General features: G+C 45.0%; 1 protein-coding gene across 2 annotated transcripts in view; it reads left to right on the top strand.

The window, feature by feature from the left end:
- The first annotated feature begins 1,727 nt into the window (after positions 1-1,727).
- Positions 1,728-11,239, top strand: part of SLC16A9 (solute carrier family 16 member 9) — a 53,964-nt gene continuing 44,452 nt past the window's right edge. The window contains exon 1 of one of the 2 annotated variants that reach the window (XM_004583401.2): positions 1,728-2,605. The gene's annotated coding sequence lies outside the window, so the exon portion shown is untranslated. The other variant, XM_058671665.1, reaches the window with a different exon arrangement.

Raw genomic sequence — 11,239 nt, 5'->3', positions numbered from 1 at the left:
AGTTGTCACATTCCAGCCTGGTGACAGACTCCTAAGTTGAGTGGCCAGAGCACCCGGGGCCAGACCCAGTGCTGAGTTTTCCAGGTTGCTTGCTGGCTGTCAGGACCTGGCCCTGCAGCTGTTTAAGCATGACCTCTGGAATGACTCCTACAGCAAAACTAGGACCTTGCCTGCATGAAAGGAGGGTCTTGTTTCCAGCTCTTAATTGACAGACATGGACTGGTTTGAGGGGAGCTGGGAGTATTGGCCAAACGCTCTAAGGTGAAGACATCTGGGAAAACTTGGGGCAGGTGAAAACAGGGACTGGGCCATTTTAGGAACTGGTTGGTAGTTGGAGAAATGGTTTACAAGCAAGGTTCTCCTGTCTCTACATATAGACAGCTGCGAGAGAGAAGACAGGACCAACAGTCAAGATGGTATGTGCACTGCTGATTGTGATCGGTTTGAATCAAAGAAAACATTGACAAAAATAGCTTTTATTGACGCACACAAAGAAAAGCACACAAATTATCACTGTTCAGGTCAATGCATTATCACAAAGCAAACACAGTTGAACAGTCACAAAACGGGTCAAAATCAGAATGTGGGGAGAACCCCTTGCATCCTCTTGTCCCCTGCAAACACAGTTTCCAACAGTGTTGACACTATCATTTTCTTCTCTGCCCCTGGTTTCCACTGCTAATCCCCTCAGCCCTACTCTCCCCACTTTTAGATCAAGACAAAATAATAGCAACCACCACTGACTGTTCTCTTTCCCATAAATCTGAAAGTCCCTACACTGCACAGAAGAAAGGCAATGGCCAGGATGAAAGGATGAACAACCACCATATTTGTACTATTAGAAATTGGCCTGTGTGAGGTTTGTAATTTTCTTTTTTAAAAAGTATTTATTGAAAAGGCAAATTTTGAGAGAGAAGAAGAGACACAGAAATATCTTCCATCCACTGGTTCATTCCCCAAGGGGCCACAACGACTGGAGCTGAGCCTATCCGAAGCCAAGAGCCAGGAGCTGCTTCTGGGTCTGCCAAGCGGTTACAGAGTCCCAGGGCTTTGGGCCATCCTCTGCTGCTTTTCCAGGCCACAAAAAAAAAAAAAAAAAAAAAAAAAAAAAGCTGGATGGGAAGTGGAGTAGCCAGGACATGAACTGCTGACCATTTGGGAACCTGGGACTAGCAAGGCAGAGGATAAGATAATTAGGCCATTGTGGGGTTTGTAACTGTCAGTCACAGACTCCAGCACTCCAAGCTCTAGGATTCAGGCATTGAATCATTCTCTTGTCTTAGGGGCATCAAAGTTAGGCAGGTTAGTCTGGATCCTGAAACCAACACTTTTGCCAGTGTCCCTTCTTTGGTTCAATCAGAACCAGAGATGTTCAGTGAGCAAAGAGAATTTTCATGAAGGTGGTGAGTGCCTCAGCTTCTTTTGAGAAGCCAGAAGAAAATATGGCAACCAATTTACGGGGGGAGGGGGGGGGATTGCACATGCACATAGAAACACAAGATCACTGTAGGGGGTCCCCAGTACTAGTGCCTATGGCCCAAATCCAGTGTGGTGCAGTGACTGGAGGGATATAGCACAGTCCATGTTCTAGCTGCCTTTCAGCCAAAGATGAACTTGTTAGCACAGTTCACCTGCTGGACAGGAACAGCCTGAACTTCCCTCCATGCCAGCGCTCTCCCTGAGTGCACGGCGGGATGCCCTGCTTTCCTGCGGAGCAGTCACAAAGGACAGCACTTGGCAGCCACACTCCCCAGGCGCGCTCCACAAAGATCTGGTTGCTCCAGGATAACTGCCAGCTGGGTATACAGCTCCGGCCAGGAGGGCGCCCAGCGGCCCTGGGAGCCAAGGAGACAAAGGGCAGCTAGCATTCACTTCTAGACAACCCCCGCCCCTTGGCTTGTTCCCCCCCAACAAGTCCTTGGCGGTCCTTGGCAGACTCGGCTGGAGCACGCAGTGGGCGGCAGGGGCGCAGCGGCGCCTGCAAACGCGTGTGTGTGCGCCCAAGAGGGTGCCCAGTCGGCGGTGCCCACTTCTGCAGCTTGGGTGGCTCGGGCCGGCCAGGCAGTAGCCTTTAGTGCACTCTTTCCTCCTGGCCAGGCCAGGCCCAGGCAGGCTGGCAGCCTGAAAGCAGGCGCAGCGCCCCTACCGCGCGTTTTCCCGCCTCCATCTCCTCGGCCGCCGTCTCCACCTCCTACTCCTCCTTCCCCCAGCCACCCGCACAGTCACTACCGGTTCAGACTGGCCGGGGTGCCGGGCCCGAAGAAGAGAGACAAGGGGGCAGAAACAGGGATTAACTTCCCAGGGAAAAGGAGGAGACAGAAAGAGAAGGTGGAGCCCAGATGAAGGGCCGGCTTCCTCACTCCATGTGGCCGTGGCCAAGGGGCTTGGCGGGGGTAGAGGGCGGCGGCCCCCGGGGCAGCGCATAGCGACTCAATTGCCCAATACGCCGGCAGGGGCCGGGCCCCCGGATAAATAGGCTCCTACCGGCCTGCAGCTGCTGGAGAGAGCCACGACTGCAGTCCTTATCGCACCATTCACCCAGCCCGGCCTGGGCACTGCGCTCTGTGCTGCACCCCGGAACCCCCAAGCCGAGACCGGTGCTCAGGTAAACGGGCTGGAGCTCACTGGGGATCCGGTCTGGGGGCTGCCCCTACCACCCAGCCTCTGGGGAGGGTTGGAGTGGAGGGGCAAAAAGCAAGCTCTAGGCGACAGAGCAGTAAAAGGACCTGACGGTGAGACGCTGTCCCTGGGGGAGGAGCAGTCTCTAACCGGTGTTTTGTTTGAAGCGTGTGCTGTGCTGGGGGTCTGAGAGGGTCGGCGGTGCGCCCTCACGCAGCCTTGCCACCCATCTGTTGGATGGTGTGCTGCTCCGTAGCAGGTAAGTTTACCCCAGGATCTGAAAAAGAGAGGGAATTCTAGTGGGAGGATGATGTCTCCAGTTGGGTTCCAAGCGGAGATCCGTCCTGGGGCTCTCCAGATAGCTCTTGGAGTTGCTGGTGGATGAACAGCGAGAAGGGTACTAGCCAAGTGCATTCCCAGAAGATCGCCAGGCCTCCGACCGCTCTGGTCAGGGACTGCAGGATGCATGCAGGTTCCCACGGACTGGGTCGCATGGGTGCGCGGATAGCAGCGCACGGGGCAGGCGGATTCTAAGCAAGGCGCCAGGTTCAGCACTGTGGGGTCAACTCAGGCCGGGCGCCGGAGCCTAGTTTAACCACTGGCGCGGGAGGCACAGGCACTCCTGCCACCTGGACACCCCGTGGGAACTTGGGAGGACTTGGTGCTCCATGCTCGGGTTCATGCATGTTCTAGGTAACCGAAGCTGGCTTCAGCAGTTTCCAGAAATGGTCGGGAGAGCTGGTAATCGTTTACAAATTTGACCACCAAATCAAATCAGTGCTTTGCCAAATCGTTGGGATGCCCGGTCTGTCTCCATAAACCAACCTTGAAGCTTGGTTGAGATTTACAAGAAATGCGTTTTTAGAAAATTTTGGTTTATTATATTTTTGAACTAAGTACTTGGGCTACAGGTTTTTTTTTTTAATGTCGATTTACCTGGGTAGTAATTTAGATTGTAAGTGGATTTCTAGTTCCTGTCTCAAAGTAAGATTTTCACTTGTTCTATCAGAGTCTGTCAGTTTAGTATGTCCTAACAGTTTGTGATCTATTTGGACAGACTTCAGCTCTGAGAAATTCTTTAGCCTGGTTTAGGCAGAGAGTGGGGAAGCTGGAAAAGATTCTGAAAGAGAAGGAGAGGTAATTCATTATATGATTATACCTCTTTTAAATATTATGTAAATGCAAGTATCTGCATCACTGGCCGAAGCCAGAATCCCCCTCCACCCTGTGCCCATCCTGGAAGTACACAGTAGATCATTGCACAGTTTAACCTGCCACTTGCAGCTTAGGCTCTCAGCCACACTGACCCCCTAACGGCATGCTTCTGCTCTTGTCCTTTATGTGAGTGGGGTGACAGGGACAGGCATGAGTATTAGGAAGGGCAAAAGGTATGGGGAAATGGAAGATAACAGTAGACAGTATTCCTGACTTCTGGCTTTGACTCTAGGCGGTGCGTGTGGTGTGCATAGGTTTGGTATTTGAATCCTTATCTGCTCAGATCACCCTGCTCTAGGGGTGAATCTGACCATGAAATTGGAGCTAGAGGGACAGATGATGGTCACATTTTCTGTCCTTGCCCCAAAGTATCCTCAGTGTTTAAAGTATTTTTCTTATGTGAAATACCTCTTAGACCTTTTTTTGTAGTTTTTTTATTATTAATTACATTGCATTATGTGACACAGTTTCATAGGCTCGGGAATTCCCCCATCCCCTCCCCTCCCCTACCCTCATGGTGGATTCCTCCACCTTGTTACAGTATTACAGTTCAAATTCAGTCAAGATTCTTTCATTGTAAGCATATACCAAGCATAGAGTCCAGCATCTTATTGTCCAGATAAATTCAACGGTTTCTTGGAGAGACCATCTCTGGTCTGAAGGCAGAGCTGGCAGAATATCATCCCAATCAATGAAAAGCCACAACATAACATCAGCAATAATTTACAACATTATAGAATTAGTTTACATGGTATTGAGTAACCAATATGTTAAAAAATGCAAGTTCTTAACCACATCTTGTGACTACTTCATTGACATTTCAATTTTAGTTTATATATAACCGGCTTCTATCCACCTTAAAATGGCTATAGTGTACTATTCAGCTGTCTTGTGTCTATTTTCATTTTAGTATTTAGCAGTTTATAGTGTTGAAGCATAATTTTGCTGAACTTGGCAGATTTTAGGATAGTCTAAACTGGCTTATAACTCTCACAAGGCATATGTCAGCAGTTGAGGTGCAGAACAGTTTTAGGAGGGGTGTGCAGAGAAATCTTCCATCCCCTAATGAGGAGTAACTAATCTTTGTGTCCTACCTAGTGAGGTATGTGTGAGTCCATGCTGACCGTTTCCTGTCTTAAACCTTTTAAAAGATTTCTTTTTTTTTTTAAGATTTATTTTATTTTTTTTATTACAAAGTCAGATATACAAAGAGGAGGAGAGACAGAGAGGAAGATCTTCCGTCCGATGATTCACTCCCCAAGTGAGCCGCAACGGGCCCGGTGCGCGCCGATCCAATGCCAGGAACCAGGAACCTCTTGCAGGTCTCCCACACGGGTGCAGGGTCCCAAAGCATTGGGCCATCCTCGACTGCTTTCCCAGGCCACAAGCAGGGAGCTGGATGGGAAGTGGAGCTGCCGGGATTAGAACCGGCGCCCATATGGGATCCCGGGGCTTTCAAGGTGAGGACTTTAGCCACTAGGCTACGCCGCCGGGCCCAAAAGATTTCTTTTATTTAAAAGAATACAGCAACAGAGAGAGGTGTCTTCCATTCATTGGGCCAGTCCCTGCTAAGTGGGCAGTATAGGTGTGGCTGGGTCAGGCCCTCCCATGTTGGTGACAGGGGCTCAAGTCCCTTGGCCATGTTCTGCTGCTTTCACACACATGTAAGAAGGGAACTAAATCAGAAGTTGAGCTTCCACTCACAGAGGATTCTGGTGTTGCAGGTGGAAGCTTAACTTGCTGTTCCACAAAGCAGGCCTCTGTTTTTTTGGACTTAATTCAAAAAATACAATTGAGTATAGAAGGATAGGTGAAAAAAAAAGTCTTGCTTGCGTAACTACAACTTTCCAAGAAGGTATCACCTAGTGACTTCAGTTACATTTAGAGATTACTAAAGTAAGTATGTTTTCAGCTAGTAGGTGTTTTCTTTGTCAGGTTCTTTGTAGCCAGCAGAGTATTCTGTATGTATAATGGGACGGAACTGTGATTTCAAACTGAGTGCACAGAGAGAACACACAGTCCCTCCTCAAAGAGTTTAGTCTGGTGGGAACAATAGATATGTTTATAGATACCTATAGTAAGCAAGGTAGTTACAAAGCACAGCAACAATGTGCTATTGAATGACCACGAGCAAGAGAGGGGCATTCACAGTGAAGAACTGACAAAAGTTTTGTGGTAAGTATATACTTTTTGGCTGCAGCTTGAGAAGCGAGAGGATTTGTTTGATGCCATAGAATCCTGCTGGAAGCAGGGAATAGCACAGACGTATATTCAAAGGAAGCAGAGCAGTTTGGGGTGGCTGAGCCTGGAATTTAGGATAGATCAGACTGCGTGGGTGAGACAGAACTAGATTATAGAGTATATGCCGATCATGCTAAGAAATTAAAATGTGGTTGAACATTATTATATTGATACCAACAATGTCAGCAATTTTGTATGGGGTTTTGTTTTTTTGCCTTTAAGTTCCGTTTGTGAGTTTCCCCTTAAAATATGCACCGTCTTAGACTTTCAAGGATCTTTGCTTTCCATCAGTGTTAGCATGGAAGAATCATGTATTCAGAAGCTTTTAATGCCTTATTTAAATGTACACTGCAATGGAGTAAGAAGTCAGCTTGATGGAAACATTGCGTAGGAACATGCCTCTGCTTCCTGGACCTGCCTGCAGGGTACAGCCACTCGCTAGCCTCTGTGTCAGTTGTTCATTGTAATAGTTACTGTTTATTAAGCATGTTATATCAGAGGAGGCACAAGTCCTATGCTATGCGGATCAAATTATCTTGATCTCAGACTGATAGTTTTCGTATAGTTATTCAGTGAAGGAAATGGTAGGGCCATGGTTTGAGAGCAAGCCTAGCCTGTCCTTTGAATTATAATGCCATCATATAACAAGGGTCAAATGCATGGTACCGTCTAGTAAGAGGAGTTAGAATCAGCTCTGGTACATTGGAGGAGTAGTTCTTTATTATTTTTCCTTTATGTCATCAGTACCATCATTCTGATTGATTATACTTTGTACATTCTACGATGGAACATTTTTTAAAGTTTTAATATACCTTAAAACTATCCTATGATCTTTTGCTTTTATGACCCATTCAAAAGAAACTCTTAAGTCCTTTGAAAAGAGACAGGCTGTGTTGGAATAACTAGTAGCAAGCTAGAAGAGAAGATTTTTCAGTGTTTTCATCACAAAGAGAATAAATGTTTGAGAAAAGAATGAAGTGTCCACAGTTGATCAGTTTTCACTGTATAAAAATAGCAAGACATCATACTGTACCCCATAAAATATGCTATTAAAGCTATATATAAAAATCACGTTACTCCATGTGAAAGCATTAAGATGAGATCAAGTCTGCTAGATCTATGGAAGAGTGTCAATTTCTAGTATTCTTTCTTTTTTAAAAAAAGATTTATTTAATTTTTATTGCAAAGTCAGATATACGGAGAGGAGGAGAGACAGAGAGGAAGATCTTCCATCCGATGATTCATTCCCCAAGTGACCACAACAGCCGGAGCTGCGCCAATCCGAAGCCAGAAGCCAGGAACTTTCTCCAGGTCTCCCATGAGGGTGCAGGGTCCCAAGGCTTTGGGCTGTCCTCGACTGCTTTCCTAGGCCACAAGCAGGGAGCTGGATGGGAAGCAGGGCTGCCGGGATTAGAACCAGCGCACATAGGGGATCCTGGAGCGTTCAAGGCGAGGACTCCAGCTGCTAGGCTATCACCACCGGGCCCTCCAGTATTCTTATTGTTCCCAATATATTCCCCCAAATAACACTAAATATTTTCGTTGTAGCATCCCATATATGTTGTAATACACCTTGATTTTGTAGTTCTAGGGTGATAAAGCAAACATACAAGTTTTTGCCAAACATGAAGTTTGCATTCAGAGAGCAGATTATACTCTATATAAACATGGATAAATTGTATAAAATATGTACTAAGCACAAGAACACATTAGTATCAGTAGATTTCTTCACCGTAACACTAGTCTTCAGGTCAAGCCTTGTAGGATGTAGGGTATGTGGGATACAGCTAAATTGTAGCAAGAGCCAGAACTATAGCCAGTATGGTATATACAGGGAGATGGTGATACGTACTTGTATATAAGTGCCTAGCCCTCATTTTACCTGTACAGTTGCCTTTTGATATGTGGCGGGGGGTATCGGTTCCAAGACTCCTCTCCCCTCAGATGCTGGAATCCATGATTATTTGTATCTCCTGTATAAAATGGTGTAGTTTTGTATATAACCTGTGCACATCCTCCCATTACTTTAAATTATCTCTAGGTTACTTCATTATCTATTGTTATGTAAATAGCTGGAGTTTATTGCTCGGGGGAATAATCATGAAAAAAAAGTATATGTGTTCAGTACAGGTGTATTTAAAATTTTATTTGCTCTAGGTGGGAGGTGGGGGAGTGGAGAGAGGGAGAGAAAGTATATCAGTTCACATCAACTAGTTTACTTTATTGCCTAACGTTTTGGGAGCCTGGATTGCAATCCAAAGCTCCCACATAAATGGAGGAGACCCAACTAATTCAGCTGTTGTATGCTGCCTTTCCAGGTCAGCAGGCAGGAAACTGGAACTGAGAGCAAACTTAGGACTCAAGTTTAGGTATAACAATTTAGGGTGTAGTGTTACAATCAGCAGCTTAACTGTTACACCAAACACTCACACCCAGATCTGTTCCTCCCCATCCTGGAATGTTTTCCATCCATGATCCATTGAATCAGACTGACCACATTGAACCCAGTGCAGTCTTCACACTTTTCCATGCTTTCTCCACTCTGCATGGTTTCCTGTTTTCTCTTCTGAGCTTGAGAACCAGGTTTAGAAATACATAAATGTTCTATGAAATTGGGAATCTAGATATTGGTCTTCCTCTAGCATCACATCTCTGCCTCAGTTTGTTTTTGAAAGATTTAGTTATTTAGTTAGCTAGTTAAAGGGCAGAGCTACAAAAAGGGCCAGGCAGAGCAAGAGATAGAGATTGTTCTTATGCTGATCCACTTCCCCAAATGGCCACAATGGCCATGACTGAAGCCAGGACCCATAAGGAGGAGCCAGTGGCTTCATCCGGGTATCCCATGTAGGTGCAGGGGCTCAAGGAGTTGGGCCTTTCTTTTCTGCTTTCCCAAGTGCATTAAGATGGAGCTAGATCAGAATTGGAGCAATCAAGACTCGAACTGGTGCCTATATGGAAGGCCAGCACTGCAGGCATTAGCTTTATAAGCTATGACTCAGTTTTCACACGTATAAATTGAGGGTTTGAGTAAGATGGTGGTCAGTTTACAAGGTTGAATAAGGTGACAAGTTTATAGGGTTCAGGCAGGCATCATAAATGAGCAAAAACTGGGGACAGTTGGGGACAGTAGGGATGAGTAGGGAGGAGAATGGTATAGATGAGACTCTCTGAGTGCAAGTCAAACTTGGTCTTGTGTGAAAGAGATAACAGAATAGAATGAACTGGGAAGATGTGCCGTTAGTGAGATCACAGTCATTCAGTTCCAGTTAGTTATTATGTAAGAATGCAGTTCATTTTTTCCAGAGTTTCTGAATTTTTTGAGAGAATCCCCAAATTCAGATTTTTGTGAGAAACCATCAAGTTTAACACATTGAGAATTCATTTATATTTGCTAAAAACAGACACTAGAAATGCAGCCAGCCTCAGTGAAGAGACCAGGCCTGTGCATCGGAGTCCCTCTGACCCCACACTTCCCTGACCTCAGTCTCCCTCCATTTCATCTTTTTCCTATTTATTCCGCTTTTACTAGAACAACCATGGTGCTTTATCCAATGATAGCCTTGGAGAAGCTGAATGATGTTTGTTCCACAAGGCTTTGAAGATCAAAGAACATCCTTTTTCCATGGTCCTGTTAGTGATAAACTTCACAGGCTCCAACAGTTAATTACTTGTGTTAATGATTCCTTTCAGGGCAATTAGTGTGGTTTAATTCCAGGATTCAGAGCTGTTTTTCTCAATACTTTCCTTCCTGCTCTTCTTTCTCACCCTAATGTAAGATAATAAATGCTAGGATATCGATTCTGATTTTAACTTCTATAACGTATATTTATAGGCCTGACTTACATGCTCAAAGGGATCTTCATTGTCCTCACCATGAAATGATGTTGTGCTGAATTCTGCCCCTCTCTTAAGCACAGAAGCTATCAGATGAAGTCCAGTGTTTGGGTTTTATTGGTTAACACAGCAGTTTGTATTTTTAAAAAAATCATATTTATATGTGTAAAAAATTTAAAAGGAAAGCAAAAGGAATGGATTTCCTTATGATTCTAATCCCAAATGTCTTTAGTAAGTCTGGCTCTTAGGAAAACTGTGCAATGAGATTGTTTGATATGAGTGAGCTCTCTTTTTTTGTTGGCTCATATTATTTGTACATACTTATGAGCTAAGAGGATTCAATACATTATATAATTTGTAATGATCAAATAAAGCTAATTATCAGTTTTGCTTAAAACTTTGCCTTTCTGTGTTGAGAAATTCTTTTTTAAAGATTTATTTTATTCCTATTTGAAAGGGTTACACAGTGAAAGAGATCTTCCATCTGGTGTTCCTCTCGCCAAATGGCCAGAGCTAAGCTAATAGGAAGGCAGTACCCAGGAACTGGAGTCAGGAGCTACTTGCATGTCTCCTACATGGCTGCAGGGGCCAAAAGCCTTGAGCCATCCTCCACTACTTTGCTATGCCATTTGCAAGAAGCTAGAGCAGAAGTGGAGCAGCCAGGACTCAAACAGATGCCCATTTGGGATGCAGGTGCCATGGAATCAGCCCTGTGTTGAGAACTTTCAAAATAGATCACAAATTACTGTTTTAAACTGTAGTTACCCCACTGCCCTTTGTAACACCACAGCTAATTCCCCTTGTTAACGATATGTTGTAAACTATTGCTGACCTCTTTGGGCCTTCCACCACCCTTGCCCTATGCAACTGTATTTTTAAAAGCTGAGTTTCTTGCATTCGACTGGACAGATGTGATCTTCATGTTACATCAGTAAGCTGTTTTACAAACATGTGAGTTTAACTTCAAGGACAGAACAGATGTTGATCGTGGGAAGGAAGACTCTGAATAAATAAAACAAGAATGGCACGTTCAGAGAAGCCACATCCCTTCCTGTGCCTGAGCTGGTCTTGTGAGGGGGGGGGGAAATGATACAAATAGAAGGGTTTGAATGACAGCTCAGAATCACGGTTTGTCCTTATGCTGCTCTAGTCATGAGTAAACACCCTTTCGCAACACAGAGAGGTCAGTAAATGTTACAGGTTTCCATTTAAACTCATATTTGAATTAGGAAATCATCTCAATATCATAGATATACCATCTGATGCTGTGCTCACATTGATGAAAGATTTGGTTTCGAAAAACCCATTGCTTCCTTTTACCCAGGTATCA

This window comes from Ochotona princeps, chromosome 13 (genome assembly GCF_030435755.1).
Source record: "Ochotona princeps isolate mOchPri1 chromosome 13, mOchPri1.hap1, whole genome shotgun sequence".
Classification (NCBI taxonomy): Eukaryota; Metazoa; Chordata; class Mammalia; order Lagomorpha; family Ochotonidae; genus Ochotona; species Ochotona princeps.
The sequence above is the reverse complement of the archived record's forward strand: the minus strand, read 5'-3'. Positions and strand labels throughout refer to the sequence as shown.